The sequence below is a fragment of the Marmota monax genome, unplaced genomic scaffold (genome assembly GCF_021218885.2).
Source record: "Marmota monax isolate L192 unplaced genomic scaffold, Marmota_monax_Labrador192_F-V1.1 WCK01_AAM20220418_F8-fsc00225, whole genome shotgun sequence".
NCBI classification, from domain to species: domain Eukaryota; kingdom Metazoa; phylum Chordata; class Mammalia; order Rodentia; family Sciuridae; genus Marmota; species Marmota monax.
In genome coordinates this window covers 470,519-483,486 of record NW_026694524.1, presented here as the reverse complement: position 1 = coordinate 483,486, position 12,968 = coordinate 470,519, and positions in this window count along the sequence as shown.

The following is a 12,968-nucleotide window of genomic DNA, read 5'->3' as shown; positions in this document are numbered from 1 at the left end:
TAAAGTTTTGGCTGTTACAAATAAAGCTGCTATAAACATTCCTAAAGGCAATATGTTCTTTATCTTTGGTTACTTTCAAGCATTTTTTTTCTTTGTCATTAATTTTCAGACATTTGATCATAAGTTGTCTGATTGTGAATTTCTTTAGTTCTATCTTTTTATGGTTTGTTCAGCTCTTTGAATTTTAAAGTTTATGTCTTTTACTAATTTTTTATTGTCCCATAGGTCTTTGAGATTCTGTTGCTTATTTTTTTATTTTCTCTCTCTTTCTCACATTGGATAATTTCTGTTGATCTATCTTTAAGTTCCTTGGTTCGTTCCTCTCTCATCTCTGTTCTGCTCCTGAGTACTTCAGATAGTGAAATTTTTTATTTCACTTACTGTATTTTGTAGCTCTAAAATTTTCATTTGGTTCATTTTTATATCTCTTTTTTATTTGTTGGGACTTTCTGGGTTTTTTCAATAGTTTTGAGAATGTTCATGACTGCTTGTTGGAACTGTTTTCTGGTAGCTACTTTAAAATTGTTCTCAAATAATTCCATCTTGGTGTTGGCAACTGTTGATTGCCTTTACTCATTCAAGTTGACATTTTCAAACTTCTCAGTATGATGGTAATTTTTATTATATCCTGGACAGTTTGAGTGTTATTTTATGAGATTCTGGTACCTATTAAAATCTTGTACTATAGCAGGCAGTCAACCTGTTTATGTTAAGGACATATACCTTGCACTGCTTTTGTGAACTATATGATCCAAATACATGTTTAGTTTCCAAAGACTTTGAGGTACTATTTGGTTCTGCTCAGGTGTGTGCTGCCCAGAAGTTAATCTGGAATCTGAGTGGTGTTCCAGACCGGTGTTTGTTTCTGAAGCTTTTTTCTGTGTTGTTTCTTGTCAGTTTCACACTTGAGCTGCTCAGACATCTGCCCAGGATTTCATACATAGATTTTTAAAATCACTTTCCCTTCTGTATGTAATCTTCCTGCCATTTTCCAGTTGGGAAGGGGAGGACTATGACTTTTTAAATGCTTTTATTATTCATTACAATTATTCATAATAGTGGGATTCATAGTGACACATTAATAATGCATATAACATAATTTACTCCATTCATTCCCCAGTACATACCCTTTTCCTCCCCTCCTCTTCCCCCTGTTACCCTTCATCTACTCTTCTGGTATTTTTTCTATTTATTTACACATGTATATACTTTTTTTCAGTGGCACATTATACTTATTTATATATAACAGTGGGATTCAACTGTAGTATATACATGCAAGCATATAACTTTGAATGATTTTATTCCCTAATTTTTCCCACTTCCCTTCTTTCCTCCCTCTTTGATTCCCTATCTCTATTTATTCTATGATCTCCTTTTATTCCTTTTCTTCTTTCTAGTTTTTCCATATGAAAGAAAACATTTGACCCTTGACTTTCTGAATCTGGCTTTTTTCACTTAGCATGATGGTCTCCACTTCCATCCATTTACCAACAAATGACATGATTTCATTTTCTTTATGGCTGAGTAGAACTCTGTTGTATACATATATTTTAAATTTATTCATTAGATTAGGAGGAAAAGAGGGATGAAAATGATCTAAATTCTTGTGGAATGAGGTTTCTGTTTACTGAGATGGGAAAGAATGAGGAAAGAGCAAGTCTGTGCAGAAAAACTGAATTGCATTCTGGAAGTCTGATTATGTATTAGATAACTAAAGTGGTTATGTAAGTCTAAGACTCAGGATACTAGTCATGGCTACTACATTCATCCATAGCTACTCTCATCAAATATTGTGACTTTAAAAACCATCATAAATAGTTCTCAAATAAATATTTTCAGTAATGACTACTATCCTGAGTCCTAGACTTACAATAACCACTTTAGTTATCTAATACATAATCAGACTTCCAGAATGCAATTCAGTTTTTCTGCACAGACTTGCTCTTTTCTCATTCTTTCCCATCTCAGTAAACAGAAATCTCATTCCACAAGAATTTAGATCATTTTTCATCCCTCTTTTTCTCCTAAACTAATCCAATCTACCAGTACCTGTTGTTGCCTCTACCTTCAAAATAAAAGAAAAATCAAACCATTTCTCATCATTTCCGTAGCTACCATCTTGGTCAAACCCAATATTATCTCTTAATGTATTATTGAAATAGCATTTTAAGGAGTTGCACTGCTTCCTTCCTTGCCTTCCCAACATTTTTTTCTCCACTTCAAAGTGAGCCTTTTTACATGTAAATCAGTTCACATCACATGTTTGTTTAGAACTTCCTGAGTCCACCTCAGAGTCTTTACCATGCCCCTACCTAATTTGGTGCTGCCATTCCTTTGCCTAAATTTCCCACTAATCTTCTTGCCCACTGTGTTCTATCAGTACTGGCCTTTGTACTGTTCTTAAAACATGCCAAAAATTTCCTCCCTTCCAGTGCTAGTATTCTAGTTGCTGTTTCCTCTGCCTGGGATGCACTTATTCCAAATAGTCTACTTCTTCACTACCCTCAGGTTTGTGCTCAGATATCTTATCAGAGAGCAGGATACAGTGGCCCATATCTGTAATCCCAGTGGCTCCAAAGCCTGAGGCAGGAGAATTGAAAGTTCAAAGCCAGCCTCAGCAAAAGTGATGCAGTTATCTACTCAGTGAGACCCTGTCTCTAAATAAAATACAAAATAGGGCTGGGGATGTGGATCAGTGGTCGAGTGCCCCTGAGTTCAATCCCTGGTACCCCCCCCAATCTATCAGAGAGGCCCTCCCTAACCACCTTCTCTAAAATAGTATGCTTGCTACTGTCTCTTTGCCCTGATTTTTCTCCTAAGCATTTTTCCCAGTTATTTACTGTTGCATAACAAATCACTCCAAAACTTAGAAGTTAATGGATTAGAAGTTCAGGCATTCTGGACCCTCATCTGGAATGGATTTAATGAATGGAAGCAGGCCTCACATGTTACTATTGTCTGAGTTGCTTCATTCTCTGTTATGTACTCTTCACATGACTAGTTTGAGATTCCTCATAGCAAGGTGTTCTCAGAGTAGTTGGATTTCTTAAGTGGTGGTTGGCTTCTCCCTTAGATGAAGTGGAAATTACCAGACATTTTAAATGGTTTCTCCAGTACTGATATGGCAATACTTTGCAACATACTCTTGGTCAAGGAAAGCAACAAAACCATCCTAGATAGAAAGAGGAAATAAATAGACTCTGCCATGGGGTGAAAGCAACCAAATGCATGTGTGGGGCCAGAGGGGGTAGGAATTGATTAATGATGACCTTAGCTATCTTTGGAGATTATATGCCACAGTACCTATAGCCCTTTAACATTATTCATATTTGTCTACACCACTAGGATAAGGTCCATGAGACCAAGAGATTGTCTGTATAATTCACTGTTACATCTCCATTGCCTACAACAGTGCCTGAATACATAGTAGATACTCAATTATTTCGTTAATAAATTTTGCATAAGGTCTAACCTTCAATGATTCCTTACACGGAAAAACCGAATTACTGTCCCTACAATTGTTAAGGTCTGCTAACACCTGGTCCAATATTTTGCTTCGTATCTTTAATTATAAGCTTATACCAAAAAGAGAAATTTACAAATTTTACCTATGGTGAAAACATGTACCATGAAGGAACAGAGGTAGAGACCTTAGAGGATTGTGAACCTGGAAAGAGGCATATTACTGTCAATGCCAAAGCTTAAGGATACAATATGATTGGGATGCAAAGCTCTTCTTCAGATTCATCTCACTATCCCACTCCTCGGTTTATATCAAAAGGACTTAAAGTCAGCATACTGTAGTGACATAGCCACATCAATGTTTATAAGCAGTTCAATTCACAATAGCTAAACTGTGGAACCAACCTAGATGCCCTTCAGTAGATGAATGGAGAAAGAAACTGTAGTATATATATACAATGGAATATTACTCAGCATTAAAAGAGAATAAAATTATGGCATTTGCAAGTAAATGAATAGAGTTGGAGAATATCATGCTAAATGAATTAAGCTAAGCCCCCAAATCCAAAGACTGAATGTTCTCTCTGATAAATGGATACTGATCCACAATGTTGGGAGGGGGCATGGAAAGAATGGAGGAACTTTGGTTTGGGCAAAGGGAAGCAGGGAGGGAAGGGGGTATGGGGGTAGGTGAGATGGACATCATTACCCTAGTATGATTGCACAAATGGTGTGACTCCTATTTTGTATAACCAGAGAAATGAAAAGTTGTACTCCATTCATGTACAATGAAATGAAATGTAATCTGCTGTCATGTATAACTAATGTAAAAAATACCATAAAAATAGATTGCACCAAACTACAAAAACTTCTGTACAACAAAAGGAATAATAAAGAGAAAACCTATGAATTGGGAGAAAACTTTGTAAACCATACATCTGATGAGGGACTAACATATAAGGAACTCAAACAAATCAATAACAAGAAGACAAATAACCTGATTAAAAAATGGACCAAAGAGGTTGGGGTTGTAGCTCAGTGGTAGAGTGCTTGCCTAACATGTGTGAGGCACAGGGTTTGATTCCCAGCACCACATATAAATAAATAAAAAATAAAGTTCCATTGACAAAAACAATTGGCTAAAAATATTTTTAAAAACAGACAAAGGACATAAATAGATATTTCTCAAAGGAGACATAAATGGCCAATAGATATATGAAAAATGCTCGATATTACTAATCATTAGGCAAATATGAATCAAATCCACAAAAGGATATTCATGTCATATTGATAAAATGGCTATTATCAAAAAGATGAATGATAACGAGTGTTGGCAAGGATATGGAGAAAAGGGAACCCTTGCACACTGTTGGTAGGAATGTACACTAGAATAGCCATTATAAAAAAAAAAAATACCATGGAGGTTTGTCAAATACTTAAAAGTAGAAATACCATATGATCAAGCAATCCCATTACTGGGTTTTTACTCAAGGGATTTGAAATAAGTATATCAAAGAGATACATGCACTTCCGTGTTGATCACAGCATTAATCACAATAGCCAAGATATAGATCAATCTAAGTGTCCATCAACAAATGAAAGGATAAAAGAGGGCTAGGGATGTGGCTCATGGTAGAGTGTTTGCCTAGCATGCACAAGCCCCCAGGTTCAATACCTAGCACCACACACACACACACAAAAAAAAAAAAAAAGATGAAGAAAATATGGCATATATGCCCAATGGAATATTATTCATCCTTAAAAAAGGAAACCCCGCCATTTGTGATAAAATGAACGAAGCTAGAGGATACTATGCTAAGTGAAATAAGCCAGGCATTGACAGATACCACATGTTGTCATGTATATGTGGAATCTAAAACAATCAAACTCAGAAGCAGGGAATAAAATGGTAGTTACCAGAGGCTCTGGGGTCAGAGAAATAGGGAGATATTGTCAAAGGGTGCAATGTTTCAGTAAGGAGGAATAAATTTTTGATAGTTATTATACAGCACAGAGAATATAGTTATTAATAATGTTTATGCTTCAAAATTACTAGAGAGTGAACTTCAAATATTCTCACCACAAAAATGATCAGCATTTGAGGTGATGTGTATGCCAATTATCTTGATTTAATCACTCCACATTGTACACATATATCATAATATCACATTGTATCCCATAAATGTGTACAATTATAATTTGTCAATTAACAATAACAAGTAATGTACAAAAAAGAGAATAGACTATTATTATGCATACTGCCAGTTTGTTTTTCCAAAATCTGGTACTGTTTTGCTCCACCCCATACTCTTGCCAGGACTTTGCTAATTTAATGTTGTTTTTGTCTTCATATTTTATTACTAGTGAGATGAAAATATTTTAAATATTTAAGAGCTCTTTGCATTCCCATGATCATAAATTGTTTATTCATTTCCTTTGCCTTCTAATAAAATGCCACCAATATGACAACATTAAAGAATAGAAGGAGGTTTGGGAGAAGAAAATGGAGGTGATCTGCTTCTGAGAGTTTGAAGACACTCTTATTGGCCCCAGGTAAACTTTTCCAGGCTTTTCTTTCGCCTAGATGTTAGCCTTTGTACTCACCTGGATAGCAGGTGAACCATGTGTCAAGCACAAGGCCAGGCCCAAGCTGACAGATTGTACTGATAGAGGAACAATTCCTTTTAAGATTCAGACAATTTTCTTCTTACATTTACAACAAAAGGAAGAAGGAACCAAAGGTGCCAGCTCTTCATGGCCCTTCAACAGGGCAGCAAACATAGAGGCTAAATGACTATAAAACAAATTAATAGACTCCTTGTTTCTGAGGAGCCTACTGTGACTCAAGCAGAGTGGTTTTATTGCCTATGTTAAAGGGGTGAGGCAGAAAGCCTCTGACCTCATCCAAATCCAAAGGCTATAAGAATTTATCTTATGACAGCTTTCTAGGCTGATATCGTCCAGGGAAGATAAGCAAGTGAGCAGGAAATGACTTTGTACTTGCTTCTCTCAAGCCTCCCATGCAGAAGAATCACAAAGCATTCTGCCAAAATCTAAATTTATCTGTGGCTTATGTGGGTACCAGCTTCCCCCAGCTTCATGGTGGAGCTGGTCCTCTATACTCTGCAGGTAAGGACTCTTGGAATTATGTCTAGACCTTTTATCAATTTACGGAGTTTTGAGAAAACTTGATTAGTGTCTAAGAGGCCACTATCTTCTCTATATACAAAAAGATCAACTGAAAAATCCATTCATTTATAGCAATTATTCTATTGCCAGGGAGATCCTAAATGTTATGAATCAGATTCATCTGAAATTGAGTCATAATATGGCCCACGGGATAGCTGCATAGAGCTACAGCAAATTACCACATCATGTTCATTGGCCTCATGAAGACCTCCAATATTATTAGTAATATTGATGGGTATGTATTAAGGATGTTAGGGCTTCTGAAAAGGAGACATAAATAGCCAATATATATATATATATATATATATATATATATATATATATATATATATATGAAAAACACTCAATATTACTAATCATTAGCCAGGTGCAATGGCATATGCCTGTAATCCCAGCTACTTGAGAGGCTGAGGCAGGAGGATTGCAAATTCAAGGCCAGTTTTGGCAACTTAATGAGACCCTGTCCCAAAATACAAAATTAAAAACAGGGGCCGTGGATGTACTCAGTGGTTAAGCGCTTGCTTATATGCTTGAAGCTTTGGGTTCAATCCCCAGAACTGAAAAAAAAAAAAAAAGTTGAAGTATAGTTCTTATTAGGAGTGTTTTCTGCAACACTGTTTCTTCAGAGCTAAAAGCCAGTGTTTAAATGTTTCTTGTCCTCTGGGAAACTCTTTAATCCTGGAAGCTAGTCCTGGGACTTTTAAAAATCCCAGGGCTCCTCTTTGATAACTGTGTACCAAACCTTTCACATAGGCAGCTATTGCATTCTGATTATAGGCCAGAACAAAATCAAATAATCAATCTACATGATTGAAGAAAAGAAACCCCCAAGTACAGCTGGATTAATTTGCTAGTGTTGCCCCAAAAAAGTATCACAGAATGGGGGGACTTAAATAGCAAAAATGCATCGTCTCACACTTTTCGAGGCTGTAATTCTACAATCAAGGCATTAGCAGGTTTTCTTTCTTCTGAGGACTGTGAGGAAAAGATCAGTTCCAGATCTTTCTCCTTGGCTTATAAGTGGCTGTCTTCTCCCTATATGTCTTCATATCCTCTTTCTATGGATATTTATGTATCCAAATTCCCCCTTTTAATTAAGATATTGGTTACATTTGATTAGGTCCTACCCTAATGACTTCACTTTAACTTGATTACCTCTGTAAAGATCCTGTCTCAAAATAAGGTCACATTCTGAGGAATTACTGAGAATGGTTTTTAATAAACAATAATTCACTTTAAGTCAGGATTTGTAGGGTTTAAAGTTTTTAAAATTTGGACTGGGTCTTTTGAAGAAAAATAACAAAATTGTCATATTCTCCCAGTAATGAATGCTACAACATTGTTTGCAACAGGGAAACAATACGTAAAGACCAATGAAAGCTAAACAGAAACTAGCTACTATAGTCAAATATGCAAAGAAAAAAATTCCCAAGGCAAACTTGATAGACTTATTAGTAATCCGCAAAGATGACTATACAACCTTTCGGATGACCAGAGGCACAAATTTGATCAACACTTCAAAACTACCCAATAAGAAAGAAAAGTTAGAATCTTGAAATTTACACACAAGAATTTTAATTCTAAATTAGTATGGCTGCAAATATTTATTTTTCAATTTTTTTGTATAACTGTGGGTGTACTTCCTAAGATAGTCTAAGTTCTTATCAAATCTGTTACATTTCTTATCTATACTTTCATTTTAACAATTATATTCTATACATACCCTATTGCCTAGTGATTGATAAGAAGACTGCTTGAAAAAAAGGATACAGAGTATAATTTTGAAAATATTATATAAAAGTATAATTCTCATATAAACTAACAGCAAGCTAGTGTCAAAATTCATTAATGAGAAAGCCAAAATGTTGATAAATCTGGTTCAAAGAGGATATGAGAAGTTGGATTTTATATAATCAATGGGGAAAAAAGGAAGAGTGAAATAAGATAGCTACCATGGATACAAAATTGGTTAATTTGCTAAAGGGCAATAAACCATAAACATTTGGGATCATCTTTTCTGCTGGGTAGAGAAGAAAATTATCACACTTTGCCAGTTTTATTTATTTACTTATTTCCCTGGAATCGGAATTGAGCCTAGGGGCACTTGACCACTGAACTACACCCTAGCCCTTGTTTTCTTTTATTTTGAGACAGGGTCTCACTATGTTGCTGAAACTGATCTTGAATTTGGGATCCTTCTGCCTCAGTGTCCCAAGTAGCTGGGATTACAGACATGCACCACCTTGACCAGCTTCTCTGTTTCACTTTCTTTTCCTGATCTAAGAATGTGCTATGAGCTGAGTGTTTGCTGTGGGAAGGTGAGGAAGTGGGAACTGCACCAAACTTAGCAGAATGGAAGATTTTGTCTAGGATAAGCCATGACATTTGTTCACTTCGTTATAAACTCAGGGAGGAAGAGAGGGGAGACTAGGAAAGAGTTTCTACTCTTATAAGTCCAAGGGACTTTTGGCCTGCTTAGGTATTGGACAGCTATATGATATTAACCTTTCCTTTGTAAAATTTCATAATTATTATTATATATCATTTTTATTAGCATTTTTACCTTGTGACATCAGTTATTTTGCCTCAATATTTTTTCTCTCTATTTTGGATTTATTTTTAAACTATCTAAATATTGATGAGTAGCAATTATGTAAGTGGAGATCTTCTAGATGTCAGATGGAGAGCTTAATTTTGGTATACATGGGAAGAGGAAACTAACTAAATCTCTCATTTAGCGTGGGTGAAATGGGAAGTAGTTCTTTTTTTTTTTTTTAAGTAAAATCCTAAGGATAAAAACAGATTTTCTAACACACTGTGATGAGCTCTGTAATTTTATATTTATCTGAGTTTGTCCCTTTCCTTAAAAATATGGAGATGAATGTTTAGAAAATGGAAATTCCACTAGAAAAAAATGATTTTTTTTAGTCTAGAAACTATCATTTCAATATACTTTCCTTTGGAGTTTCTTTGATACAAAAAGTTACTAACATTATTTTCACTTTATGCTGTTAAGAACATTCACTTCTGGGGACTGAGGTTGTGTCTCAGTGGTAGAGCACTTGCCTAGCATGTGTGAGGCACTGGGTTCAATTCGTAGCACCACATAAAAATAAAATAAAGTTTCATCAACAACTGAAAAATAAAGAACATTCACTTCTGGCTGGATACGGTGAGGCATACCTGTAATCCTAGTGGCTTGGGAGGCTGAGGCAGGAGGATTGTGAGTTCAAAGCCAGCTTCTGCAATTTAGAGAGATCCTAAGCAACTCAGTGAGACCCTGTTTCTAAATAAAATACAAAAAAGGGCTGGGGATGTGGCTCAGTGGTTAAGTACCCCTAGGTTCAATCCCTGATACCCCCTCCCCCAAAATAAATAAAGATAACTGTATTTATGTGGGTTGGTCTCTGTGTCTTCTATTCTGTACCATTGGTCTACATGTCTATTTTGGTTCCAATACCATGTTTTTGTTACTATTGCTCTATAGTATGGTTTAAGGTCTGGTATTGTGAGGCCTCCTGCTTTACTTTTCTTGCTAAGGATTGCTTTGGCTATTCTGGGTTTAGTTTTCCAAATGAATTTCATGTTGCTTTTCCTAGTTCTGTGAAGAATGTTATTAGGATTTTAATAGTAATTGCATTAAATCAAAACTGCATTAACAGTTTTGGTAGTATGGCAATTTTGATAATGTTAATTCTGTCTGTCCAAGAACATGGGAGATCTTTCCATCTTCTAAGGTCTTCTTCAATTTCCATCTTTAGTGTTCTATAGTTTTCATTATAGAGGTCTTTCACCTCTTTTGTTAGAGTGATTCCCAAGTATTTTATGATTTTTGAGGCTATCTTGAATGGGTTAGTTTTTCTAATTTCTCTTTCAGTGGATACAACACTTTTGTATAGAAATGTATTTGATTTATGGGTATTGATTTTATGTCCTGCTAATTTGCTGAATTCATTTATTAGTTTAGAAGTTTTCTCGTGGATTTTTTTTTGGATCTTCTAACTATAGAATTATGTCATCAGCAAATAATGATAGTTTGAGTTCTTCTAACACACATAAATATAGTTATCTCATATAGTTATCTAGACAAAGGCATCAAAAACATACATTTGAGAAGGGATAGCCCCTTTAACAAATAGTGCTGGGAAAATTGGAAATCCATATGTAGCAAAATGAAATTAAACCTCTATCTTTCACCATGCACAAAACTCAACTCAAAGTGGATCAAGGACCTAGGAATTAGACCAGATACCCTGCACTTGATAGAAGAAAAACTAGGCCCAAATCTTCATCATGTTGGATTAGGCCCCGACTTCCTTAACAAGACTCCTAAAATGTGAGAAATCAAGAATCAATAAATGAGATGGATTCAAATTAAAAATCTTCTTCTCAGAAAAAGCAACAATCATTGTGATGAAGAGAAAGCCTACAGTATGGGAATTAATTTTTACCACATGCACATCAGATAGAGCACTAATCTCCAGGATATATAAAGAACTCAAAAAACTTAATGCCAAAAAAAAAAAAAAAAAAAAAAAACTCAATAAGTGGGCTAAGGAACTTGTCAAAAGAAGATATACAATTGATCAACAAATATATGGAAAAGTGTTCAACATCTTTAGTAATTAGATACATGCAGATCAAAACTACTCTAAGATTTCATCTCACTCCAGTCAGAATGGCAGTTATCAAGAATACAAGCAATAATAAGTGTTGGAGAGGATGTGGGGAAAAAGGTACACTCATATTGTTGGTGGGACTGCAAATTGGTACAACCATTTTGGAAAGCAGTGTGGGGATTCCTCAGAAAACTTGGAATGGAACCACCATTTGACCCAGCTATCCATCCCACTCCTCAGTTTATATCCAAAGTCACATAGCAACACCAATGTTTATAGTAGCTCAATTCACAATAGCTAAACTGTGGAACCAACCTAGATGCCCATCAATAAATGAATGGATAAAGAAACTGTGGTATGTATACACAATGGAATATTACTCAGCATTAAAAGCGAATAAAATTATGGCATTTTCAGGTAAATGGATGGAGATGGAGAATATTATGCTAAGTGAAGTAAGCCAATCCCCCAAAACTAAAGGCTGAATGTTTTCTCTGATTAGTGGATGCTGATCTATGATGGGGGGTGTGGAAAGAATGGAGGATAGTTGGATTGGGCAAAGGGGAGGGCAGGGAGAGGTTATAAAGATAGAAAAATGGTGGAATGAGATGGACATCATTATCCTAGGTACATGTATGATTGCATGAATGGTGTGTCTCTATAACCAGAGAATTGAAATGTTGTGCTACATTTGTGTATGATAAATTGACATGCATTCTGCTGTCATGTACAACTAAGTAGAACAAATAAAAACTACAAAAAATAGAAACAAAGAAAAAAGAAAAACAAAAACCCATTCACTTCTGAGAAGCTTTTTTTCGACTCTTCTATTCTCCTGGCTCCCATCAGAATTAGAAATCTGTATCTCCTATAATTCCTATTTTGTGAAATCTGCTATACCTTTTCCTAATTATCAGTGTGTGTGTTGTTATATCCTTAACATCGTATTGAAATCATTTATTTTTTTATCTATCTCTTCTATTAAACTGAGCATTTAATCCATTTTCATCTCATCACCTAGTATAATGCCCAGAATACAGGGATATTTATAAATTTTGTAAGAAAATTTTAAAAATAAAAATAAAAAAGGTCTGGGAAAATAATTTTTGTAAGAATGAATGAGAATATTGTCAGACAGCCCAGTATAATATCCTAATCTATTTGGTAAATTGACATTCATATGAGAGGACAGATTCACCAATTGTAATTAAAAAAAAGAAGAAAAATAACACAGGATGAATCAAAAAGCTGATTAGGAAGTCAGGTCATTGATGAAAAAATAATTTTTATTTGGCCTAAATTGAGTCTCCTATTAATAACATTGTATAAGATACCCTATGATAAGTGCAATTAGAAAAAAAACAGTCTTTGTAACCTGATTACACAAAATTTCCAATATTTTAAAACATAATTGGAACTGATCAATAAGGTGGTAAAAGAAAATCCAGAAGAATTATTTGAAAGTTAAAATGTGAGACAATGTATGCCTGTTAGCCCAGCAATTTAGGAAGCTGAACCAAGAGGACTGCAAGTTTGAGAACAGCCTGGGAAACATAATGAGATCCTGTCTCAAAATGAAATAAAAAATGGCTAGAAATGTAGCTCAGTGCTTACCTAGTATGTGTGAAGCTCTGGGTTCAACCCCTGGTACTGCAAAAGAAAAAACAATCAATAAATAAAAAGTAAGAAGGAATGTTA